The sequence below is a fragment of the Salvelinus sp. IW2-2015 genome, unplaced genomic scaffold (genome assembly GCF_002910315.2).
Source record: "Salvelinus sp. IW2-2015 unplaced genomic scaffold, ASM291031v2 Un_scaffold2281, whole genome shotgun sequence".
NCBI classification, from domain to species: Eukaryota; Metazoa; Chordata; class Actinopteri; order Salmoniformes; family Salmonidae; genus Salvelinus; species Salvelinus sp. IW2-2015.
Window position 1 is genome coordinate 75,694 of NW_019943608.1, and position 9,762 is coordinate 85,455.

At 43.3% G+C, this 9,762-nt stretch overlaps 1 pseudogene; it reads right to left on the minus strand.

Annotated features, from left to right (window-relative positions):
• Window positions 1-9,762, minus strand: part of LOC112073519 (protogenin B-like) — a 60,180-nt pseudogene that overhangs the window by 37,402 nt on the left and 13,016 nt on the right.

The window sequence follows — 9,762 nt, forward strand, 5'->3', positions numbered from 1 at the left end:
TATACCCACCTGTACCCAATCTATATCTATACCCGCCTATACCCAATCTATACCCAATCTATACCTATACCCACCTGTACCCAATCTATAGTTATACCCACCTGTACCCCATCTATAGTTATACCCACCTGTACCCAATCTATATCTATATAGATTTGGTATAGGCGGGTATAGATTTAGATTGATTTAGATTGGGTACAGGTCTATAGATTGGGTACAGGTGGGTATAGGTACAGATTGGGTATAGGCGGGTATAGATATAGATTGGGTATAGGTATAGAAATGGGTATAGGTGGGTATAGGTATAGATTGGGTATAGGCGGGTATAGGTATAGATTGGGTATAAGTATAGATTGGGTATAGATCGGGTATAGATTTAGATTGGGTACAGGTGGGTATAGGTATACATATACCCAATCTATACCCAATCAATACCTACACCCACCTGTACCCAATCTATATCTATACCTACACCCACCTGTACCCCATCTATATCTACACCTATACCTATACCCAATCTATACCTATACCCACCTGTACCAAATCTATACCTATACCACCTATACCCAATCTATATCTATACCTATACCCAATCTATATCTATACCCACCTGTACCCAATCTATATCTATACCACCTATACCCAATCTATATCTATACCTATACCCAATCTATATCTATACCTATACCCAATCTATATCTATACCTATACCCAATCTATATCTATACCCACCTGTACCCAATCTATACCTATACCCACCTGTACCCAATCTATATCTATAACCGCCGATACCTAATCTATACCCACTTATATCCAATCTATACCTATAACCGCCTAAATCCAATCTATACCTATAACCGCTATATCCAATCTATACCTATACCTGCCTATACCCAATCTATATCTATACCAGCCTATACCCAATCTATATCTATACCAGCCTATACCCAATCTATACCCAATCTATACCCAGCCTATACCCAATCTATACCCAATCTATACCCACTTGTACCCAATCTATACCTATACCCGCTTGTACCCAATCTATACCCACGTGTACCCAATCTATACCCACTTGTACCCAATCTATACCCACTTGTACCCAATCTATACCCACTTGTACCCAATCTATACCCACTTGTACCCAATCTATACCTATACCCGCCTATACCCAATCTATACCCACTTAAACCCAATCTATACCCAATCTATATCTATACCCGCCTATACCCAATCTATACCCACTTATACCAAATCTATAGCCAATCTATATCTATACCCGCCTATACCCAATCGATATCTATACCCGCCTATACCCAATCTATACCCAATCTATACCTATACCCAATCTATCTCCAATCTATACCTATACCCACCTATACCCCAATCTACTATACCCACCTATAACCCAATCTATACTATACCCAATCACCTATACCCAATCTATCCCAATCTATACCTATACCCACCTAGTACCCCAATCTATACCCAAATTACCTATACCATATCCAACATACCGTTACCCCTTACAAATACCCCACTACCTAACCCGCCTATACCAAAATCTCTACTTACCCTACTGTAACTATACACTCACCCCAGGCCACTGATGGTGTATTCTGTGTCCTCAGGCTGGAGCTGGATGGAGGGCTCTTCTGGGTGGCCTCCTCATGGTAACAGAGCCGGTAACCCTGGACGACCACGGAGCCTGGAGGATGGCTGCCATCGAACCAAGATGGAGGTGCAGTTGAGAGGCTCCAGTTGCTGCAGCCAGTGGGGCTGGTGGCACTGTGGGAGACAGCAAAGGAGAGTCGGTATGAAGGGGATGATGAAGGACACATACTGGCACCGCTTCAGGCCAGGGCACGTAGAGGCCGATTCAGATTTATGGAGTTCATACTTCCTACGGACATCTTGTAACGTCTGCTTCCAAACTCACACCCTCAAAACACATAGATCCCCTGAACGCAGCTCACTCTCCAGATCCCAATCACCTGAATTCTGATCACCCTGTTCACACACCTGTATGTCATTATCACCACTATTTAGTTCAGTTCTTTGCACCCCATCACTGTGAGTATTGTTTGTTTTGTGACACACGTCTTTCAGAGCTCTGTTTTTCCCGTAATTTACTCCTCCCGTGTATGATAGTTTTTTGCCTGCCTCACTAACGATGTCTTTTGCCTATTCCCCGCCTGTACTTTAGCCTATCGATTTTCCTGTTACTACATATTGCCTGATCTCCCGGACTACGTTACTAGCCTTTTCCCTGCCTGTACTGTTGCCTTGGACCCCCTGTGTATGACCTTCTGCCTGCCCCTGGACCCAGCTACCTGCCTACTCCCTTGTATGACTCCTTCTGCCTGCCCCTGGACCCAGATACCTGCCTCCTCCTGTGTATGACCTTCTGCCTGCCCCTGGACCCAAGTACCTGCCTCCTCCTGTGTATGACCTTCTGCCTGCCTGCGACCCAGATACCTGCCTCCTCTCTGTGTATGACCTTCTGCCTGCCCTGGACCCAGATACCTGCCTCCTCCTGTATTGACCTTCTGCCTGCCCCTGGACCCAGTACCTGCTCCTCCTGATTGGTTCCCTATACCATTTAACACCTGCTGCGAGTCGCGGAAAAACAGCTCTTGTCTCCCTTCATTTCACATCATACAGTAGCACTGACCAAGCAGATGTGGACCGGACTACATCATTACAGTAGCCTACACAAGCAGATGTGGACCTGACTACGAATCATTACATGTAGCCGGACCAAGCAAGAATAGATACACATATACATACATATACAGTAGCCGACCAAAAGCAGAGATGTGGACCTGATACATCATTTACAGTAGCCTGCAACAGACAATGTGGACCTGACTACATCATTACAGTGCCTGACCAGCAGCATGTGGGATCTGGACTTACAGTAAGCCCTACCAAGCAATATAACATGACTACATCATTACAGTAGCTGTACCAAGCAGATTGTGACCGGACATACATCCGTTCTGACCAGCAGATGTTACAGTAGCCTGGACCAAGCAGATGTGGACCTGGACTACATCACATTACAGTAGCCTGACCCAATCAGATGTTGGGACCTGCACTACAGGCAAACAGTAGGCCTGGACCAAGCAGATGTGGACCGGACTACCATCATGTACAGTAGCCTGACCAAGCAGAGGGTGGAGCGGACTTAACATTACATTACAGCTAGGCCTGACCAAGCAGATGTGGACCTGACTACATCAGTACAAGTAGCGCACTGACCAAGCTGGATCACCCTATCAGGCTGTGATGTTAGTTACCTTTATTACTGGAGGTTTTGGGAGTGCGGTGGGAGGTCCAGGAGGAGGGTTTACACCACCCCACCCTGGTGGCTGCAGCGATCCGGAGAAGGTAGATGGTATCAGGCTGAAGGTCACCGAGGAGGTACTGGGTGTTGTTCTGGGCCAGCTCCACAGACAGAACCGTGGCGTCTGCAGCCGTGCGGTAGGAGAGGCGGTAGGCCCAGATGTTACCACGGGACAGTTTGGTGGACAGGGGTTGCCACGACACCTGGATGTCTGTAGGGCTGTAGCTGGTCAGACTGAGCTCCGGGSTACGCAAGGGCACTGAGGGAACAGGAAGAGCGAAATCACAACCATCATTATATTTTAGTCATTTAACAGATTCTCTTTTCCAAAGCGACTTCCAATCAGTGCATCAACTAAACTAGATAAAACAATCACATAATATGTTTAACATCATTACAAAGGTAAAAACCTTCTTCAGAAGAGCCACTATCTGAAAAATCATGCGAGTGAAWATGTATATTCAATATAATAAATAGTAACATAATAATACATTGACTCACATCGTTTACCTGAATATTACCTCAATATTATCTCAAATGAAGTGAGTTAGTGACAGGAATCATTGAGTCCCTGTCCTCTACTGCTCAATTCAATTCAATTCAAGTATATTTTATTGGTGTGAAGAAAGTATACAAATGTGTATGGCCCTACTCACCGTCCTCCAGAGTGTGTTGACAGACCTGGTCAGACATRCGGCTAGCTCCCATCGGCATATAAGCCACAATGTAGAAAGAGTAGTTCCAGGCTGGCTCCAAGTCATCTATGATGTAGCTGGTCGTGTCGTTGCCAATCACTGCCTGATACTCCTCATTGTTTAGTCCTGGAACGGATAGGGAGCAGATGAAAAGCATAGATTTAACKTAACGTGTAAGATGCCTCAAATGTAGGGCTCCCTTTAAAAGAGGAATTACCTCAATGGGACCTGGTTAAATAAAAGAGAATTAAAATGAATTAAAATAGATATAAAAAGACCAGAGATCTTCATAACCCTGTTGTATATAAACAMATTGGATTCACTGTTTGGGGTAAACTACCCAGCAAACCAAAATTGGTTCTGTGAACGTTGCTCTCACATTTTGTTTGCGACAGTATGCTCAACATATGTGTTATTACATTACCTGGAAACCTAATTGGAACATTTGGGGAAYGTTCTGTGGGTGGTTGWTACAGAWGTKGTGCACAATATTATAGTTAATGTTAGGATAAAATTCTAYGGATATTTCATTTAAAAACATTGTTTGAATGTTTTTTGGGGATGTTATCATCCTAACGTTAGATAAAACCTTAACTATAACTTGTAGTCAAAGGGCTACCCACCACCCTTGAAACAGAACTGGAAAATGGCAACATCATTTTGTAGATAATTGTAATTAAGTTGAAGAATTTGTGATCTACAACTTGTAAAAATKGCAAATTAATTAAATATTATATATCAAAAGGGTACAATTTCGAAATCGATACCCATTTTGGGTAATTTCCCCTAAGAAACATTATGAGGTTGCCATGTTAAATCTTGGTTACCATCGTTACACACATTCCATTGTCCATGTTTGCAAAAAGAACGTATGTACCGGACCGGAGGAATCCCAAAATAATGCGAGATAAGAAGCTGTTGRAACACGCTAAATAGCAACAACAAAACAATCTCAGATGCCAGAACAGTATTTTATTTAGTTGTCGGGACCCTTGCATGTTTTGAGAGCAGTGTAAGCTAGCAAACGTTGACCTGTCTTTAGTTTGGCTAGCAGGAAAGAGCAATGATGGCCCTTGTAGGCKAAGTACAGCTGCCCAAAGGGCCTTATATTAACCGAGACGTTCTGTGAGCCAGTGTRCAACAAAAGTAACCAAAGTGAAACTGTGTTTTTGATGCTAAATATCATAACTTTGATTAAAGAAAAAAAATGTWTGTGCAWYTTTTACAAGTTTTGAATCATTCATCCTCATAACACTATATACATAATGTTGCAGTTCAGTTTTCTGGGTCACGGAGCAACACATTTTTGGTAGGTGGCCCTTGCACTGTTACAGGGAATCTTAGCTAATGTTCCGGGAATGTTTCTGGTTTGCTGGGTAGTCTTTCTGCTAATAGTCTCTCTTGCCCCTCAGATTTTCTGTAAACATTGACCTAATGCAGAGCAGAGTCACATTCCCTGTGACATGTCTTTTCTGCCCACAGGCCTCAAACAGTCCTAACCTGTGACATGTCTTTCCTGCCCACAGGCCTCAAACAGTCCTAACCTACGACATGTCTTTCCTGCCCACAGGCCTCAAACAGTCCTAACCTGTGACATGTCTTTCCTGCCCACAGGACTCAAACAGTCCTAACCTGTGACATGTCTTTCCTTTTGTCTGCATCCACTTTTTAAGATTTTTTTTTTTAGCAACTGTCAGCAATTATTGTTGTTTAAAATGTCAGTTAACTAATGTTTGTAGATGATCTTTTGATTAAAAAAACATGAGCTGGCGCACACTCAGAAAAATTYGTTTGTGTGGAGGTGCTGACTAATGCTTCGGGGCATCACGTTTCTGCATCACTGTGACTTCCTGTCTCCTTGTGGACCCTTGTAGACGGTCTCCTTGTGGATCCTTGTAGACGGTCTCCTTGTGGACCCTGAGGAAGGCACAGTGATGTCGAAATGTTGGTAAATACCCATTAAATTGCTGGGAGTTTATATATTGAGTGTGCGACTTTCTTTATTTTGATAGTTTGTAGATTATCTTCTAACATTACAAGTGTTTGGAGGTCTGTTAAATCTGAAGTACTAGACAGAGTAAGTCAGGCTTAAAGAAAATGGTGTCCTGTCCCTTTAAGAGCGAGAGCGGTGTGGTTGAGAAGGTTGAGGGTGGACAATGGYACGCCGTGGCTGTTGTTATTTTGGAGCGTTGGCCATTCTTCCTGTTTAAACCTCGACCTCGCCGTGGCGACAACAGATGGCCTCCAAGKAAAGCTGGTCACACATTAGACTACTAGAGGTGTAGAGGTTAGAGCCCTGCCTGYCTCCATMRCCTATTGAGGTGRACTGGACTCCCTTTCACTCCTTTCAATAGCTTCWTAGTGAAGTTCAACAAGTTCAACCACAATTTGCAACACTTCTCGGTGATCTTTGGCGCATGTAATATATTGGTACAAAATAAAACATGTTTAAATKTAATTATTTTCTGAACAGAAAAGATGAATGTATGAAGAAGAAAAAAAACTTTTCCACACCTCTGTTATTCTCGCCAGKGATTTCTTTAGAACGCCCACATATCAAACAATATCTGAATTGTCATCATGTTTTAACCAGGAAGTCCCTTCAGATAAAKCATCTCTTTTCCTAGAGAGATCAGATAGCTGTGGCTTGTGGACATTCCTTTTTGTCATCTATCCTTGTAAGACTACATGCTAATTTCTCCCTCTGTCTTTACTCCTGCCTTCAGCCTTCATGTAGTGTACAGAGTATGTGATGACTTATGTCAGCATTATACAGATGTGGGATCTTAATTTGATCACTATTTTGTTGCTGAGAAGGAAATGCAAACTTGMAATGTTTTTGAGRTTTAAAAAGGCTTCTAAAGTTTGTAATTTCCACTTTGAAACTTCAGACTTGATTTGCCCTAACRAAATATATTTCAACCCTTACAAAAATGTCCATTAATTAGAATCCACATAATAATAATTATTGTTGCTGCAAGATTATTTTCCTGCTGTAGCAAACTTGCTCAAATTAAGATCGTACATCTATAATAGGACATTATAAAAGGCTCATACACGCTTATAACAAGTCATTTACCCTCAGCCTTCATGTAGTGTACAGAGTAAGCAATGACTTTATCAGCGTTGTAGATGGGTCTCTCCCAGGCCAGTAGGATGGCTGAGGAGGAGATGGTTTCAGCGTGGATGTTCCTGGGCGCGCTGGGCCGGTCCTCAGACATCACCACGATGAGGCGTGCCAGGGACAGAACACTGCCCTGGTCGTTCTCCGCCACACACTGATAGATGGCATCATCCTCCGGGGTGATCTGAGTGATCACCAGTTTACTGTGGAGGGAAACACAGACTTAGTGAACATCGAGTACAATCAGGAAATGGGGGGGGGGGGGGGGGTTCTCCCAATTCCCCTTTATACAGTTTTTATTATGTATACATTGTGATTAGGTTTCTTCAAATTTATTGTAGGGCACTAGTACTACAATCTCTTCTTGTTATACTGAAACTGTGAAGTTTTGTAATCAAAAGAAAATGAAATGCTAAATCTATTTTGATTTGTTTGGGATAGTGGTGAATTGTCTAATAAGTTTAAGGTGGAATAAGTTAAGGTTCTACCTGTGTACATCTTGATTCTGCCGTTCAGGTGCACCTCCTCTCCATTTTTCAGCCAGGTGATGTGCGAGAGTGGGGGCAACACCTGAGCCTCGGCACATGAAACGGGCAGTGCCAGCTCTGGGACGAGTCTGGCTCTCTGCCTCTCCACCATGGACGGAGGTCTGGGAGGGACATAACAGGTAGATGAGGTTAGTTTCCCCTATACACGTGTAGATGAGGTTAGTTTTCCCCTGTTAACGGGTAGATGGAACTAGTTTCCCCCTTTAATGGGTAGATTATGTTAATTTTCTCTTTAGTTTCCGCCTTTAAAGTGTAGATGAGGTTAGTTTCCCTTTTAATGGTGATGAGGTTAGTTTCCCCCTTTACGGGTAGATGAGGTTAGTTCCCCTGCCCCCTTTAACGGGTAGATGAGGTTAGTTTCCCCATTTACCGGGTAGATAAGGATAGTTTCCTGCTTTAGTTTTCCACATTTAATGGGTAGATGAGGTTAGTTCCCCCTTTAGTTTCCCCATTTAACGGGTAGATGAGGTTAGTTTCCACCTTTAACGGGTAGATGAGGTTAGTTTCCCCTTTAAGGGTAGATAAGGATAGTTTCTGCTTTTAACGGGTAGATTGAGGTTAGTTCCCCCTTAACGGGTAGATGAGGTTAGTTTTTCCCCCTTTAGTTTCCTTACGGGTAGATGAGGTTAGTTTCCCCCTTACTTAATAAATCTCTTTGAGCGTCTGGAAAAACGCTATTCATTCCATCCAAAACATACACGGATGATGGTTGAGGTCAAAGACAATATAACAGTGTGATGTCTGTGGGTCCAGTACTCTACATTGTAGTCTGAAATCACATATATTGGAGCAATGAATAAGGGCATACGATTCTGGAATCCGAGACATAGATTTAAGCCAGTACTGGACAACAACAACAACAAAAAACACTTTCAATGAAGATTATCGACTGAGCAGGCTTATTCTGTTGTGCAGGAAGGAAATGTACCSAAGTATTGTACCCACCTAGCACGGTGAGGTTGGCAGCAGCGATGGTGTAGTTGCGTGTTCCTGGTGTGGTGGCTCTACAGAGGTAGACTCCATTGTGCTGAGGCTTCACATTACTGATCAAGAGGTTCCCACTGACAAAACCACATCAAACTTGACTTGACACATTTGAAACACATTTTTACCGTTAAACACACTTYTACCGTTAAACACACTTTTACCGTTAAAACAAACACCGTAGTAAAAACAAAAGAACATAAAACACAACAAATGTCTTAAAAAATTACTAATACAACCACTGATTAAAGGCCAAGCTAAATAGGACAGTCCATTAAGGTACAGTCAGCCACGAACGAAGTAAACAGCAGTATTGGGGGGGCGAAACGTCAGATCGCTGATTCTCAGTCTAAGCGTGATTCAAAAACATCCATGGTGTATACCTGTCTTACCTGCCCAGCACCCTGGCATTGTACACATCAATGGGTTTACTGTCGACTCGGCTCCAGGATATGATGGGTCTGGGGTTGCCCGTAGCAATACACTCCAGAACCACAGTGTGGTGGAGGGACACCGTCACGTTCTGGGGGCCCGCTATGATTTGGGGCCTCTGACGGGGCTTAGGGCCAACACCTGAAACAGATAGGACGACCAAGACACATGTCAAGTAAGCATTAAAGCAATAAACAACGTTTCTATGTACAGTAGTATAAAAATATACCAGGAAATGGAGGGGTGATACAGTCGTCCATAGGAGAAATACACAGATTCAAATCAAATCAAATTTATTTATATAGCCCTTCGTACATCAGCTGATATCTCAAAGTGCTGTACAGAAACCCAGCCTAAAACCCCAWACAGCAAGCAATGCAGGTGTAGAAGCACGGTGGCTAGGAAAAACTCCCTAGAAAGGCCAAAACCTAGGAAGAAACCTAGAGAGGAACCAGGCTACGAGGGGTGCCAGTCCTCTTCTGGCTGTGCCGGGTGGAGATTGCTTCCTTTATTGAATAAATGTGGTGTTGACAGTTTATTCTCAATCACCTGGTTCGATAACGGAGAGCGTTGCCTCGCTGCTCTTGACGCGGTTGCCGATATTGGTGGCCACACAGCGGTACTTCCCAG